At 36.8% G+C, this 2,031-nt stretch overlaps 1 pseudogene; it reads right to left on the bottom strand.

The window, feature by feature from the left end:
- Positions 1-744, bottom strand: part of LOC129675456 (olfactory receptor 4P4-like) — a 34,988-nt pseudogene extending 34,244 nt beyond the window's left edge.
- Between the last annotated feature and the right edge of the window lie 1,287 nt (positions 745-2,031).

Here is a 2,031-nt window from a genome sequence, read left to right as displayed (position 1 = left end):
AGAACAGAATGACTACAGTGACATGAGAACTGCATGTGGAAAGAGCTTTGCTCTGGCTTTCTGCAGGGTAAGCCTTAATAGTGTACAATATGAAAGAATAAGACCACATCACGACCACGAAGGTTACCAGTCCCATCATGCCTGAACTGGCAACCACCAGAAGCCCAATTCTGTATTTGTTGGTGCAGGCAAGTGTCAGCAAAGGATAAACATCACAGAAATAGTGATCCATCTCATTGGGACCACAAAAGGGGAGGCTGTTAGCAAGGAGGCTCTGGAAGAAGGAATGTATAAAAGCACCAGCACAACAGGCAATGACCAGGGAATGACACCTCCTTCTACTCATGATTATGGTATAGTGCAGGGGCTTGCAGATGGCCACATAATGGTCATAGGCCATCATTGTTAGTATGAGGACCTCAATCCCCCCAAAGAAGTTCATGGTAAAAAGCTGACTCATGCAACTGGTATACGAAATCAGGTTCCTTTCTATGAGAAGGTCAGTAAGAAACTTGGGAGTCACTGTGGAAGTATAGCACAGGTCTGACAAAGCAAGGTAATTAAAGAAGAAGTACATTGGTTGTTCAATTAGCTGGCTACATGTGATAGAGATCATAATGACTATGTTTCCCAACAAAATAGCTATTTAGCAAAACAAGAACAACAGAAAACATAGAGTTTTAATTTTTTGTTCTGAGAAAGTTCTAACAGTATAAATTCAGTGATGTTGTTGGTACTGTACATATTCCAAAGTAAAAGGTTCAATGGATTTAGCTGAAAGAAAATGACAGAAGTATTAGGAATGCTTAGTAATCATGGCAATAATTATAGCAAATATTATAAAATTATATTTATTTAACAAAATATCTTAATTCTTTCTCTCTGTATATACACATATACATATGTATGTTTCTTTATATATTCAATATAAAATTATTATCATTTGGATTATCATCATCATTTCAATCACTTATTTTAGTAAAAGTGTATAAATTTAAATTCACAATAGTAGAAAGCATAAACTAAGATGTGCTGTTACTATATACAAAAGTGAGTTTAGGGACATGAGCTCCTTATCACAGTGTGATTTGCCCATTTGGTAGCTTAGAACTATCAGACTTAAAGTAAAAAAAAAGCAATGCAAATAAGTATATAATATCTTTTAGAATTAATATTTGTTGTGAAATTTTCGTTTATGATAGTAAAACATTTTTTGGTTATCAAATGGTTGTCATAAAAAGCAATATAGGTTGGCCATTTTCACAATGTTAATCCTACCAATCCATGAGCACGGGAGATCTTTCAATCTTCTGAGATCTTCTTCAATTTCTTCCTTCACATACTTGAAGTTTTTCTCAAACAGGTCTTTCACTTGCTTGGTTAGTGTCACCCCAAGGTACTTCATGCTATTAGTGGCTATTGTGAAGGGTGTTGTTTCCCTAATTTCCTTCTTGGCCCTTTTGTCTTTGGTATACAGGAGGGCTTCTGATTTTTTTGAGTTGATTTTGTATCCTGCCACTTTGCTGAAGGTGTTTATCAGCTAGAGGAGTTCTCTGGTTGAATTTTTGGGGTCGTTCATATATACTATCATATCATCTGCGAATAGTGACACTTTGACCTGTTCCTTTCCGATTTGTATCCCTTGATCTCCTTTAGTTGTTTTATTGCTCTGGCTAGGACTTCAAGTACTATGTTGAAGAGGTATGGAGAGAGTGGGCAGCCTAGTCTTGTCCCTGATTTCAGTGGGATTGATTTAAGTTTCTCTCCATTGAGTTTGATGTTGGCTATAGGCTTGCTGTATATTGCCTTTACTATGTTTAGATATGTGCCTTGTATCCCTGATCTCTCCAAGACTTTAAACATGAATGGGTGTTGGACTTTGTCAAATGCTTTTTTGGCAGCTAAGGAGATGATCATGTGGTTTTTCTCCTTTAGTTTGTTTATGTGGTGGATTACATTGATGGATTTCCGTATGTTGAACCACCCTTGCATGCCTGGGATGAAGCTTACTTGGTCATGGTGGATGATATC

The sequence above is a fragment of the Psammomys obesus genome, unplaced genomic scaffold (assembly GCF_907164565.1).
Source record: "Psammomys obesus unplaced genomic scaffold, mPsaObe1.curated_primary_1811, whole genome shotgun sequence".
Classification (NCBI taxonomy): Eukaryota; Metazoa; Chordata; class Mammalia; order Rodentia; family Muridae; genus Psammomys; species Psammomys obesus.
Note: the sequence above shows the minus strand (reverse complement) of the source record. Positions and strands in the feature narration are given on the sequence as shown.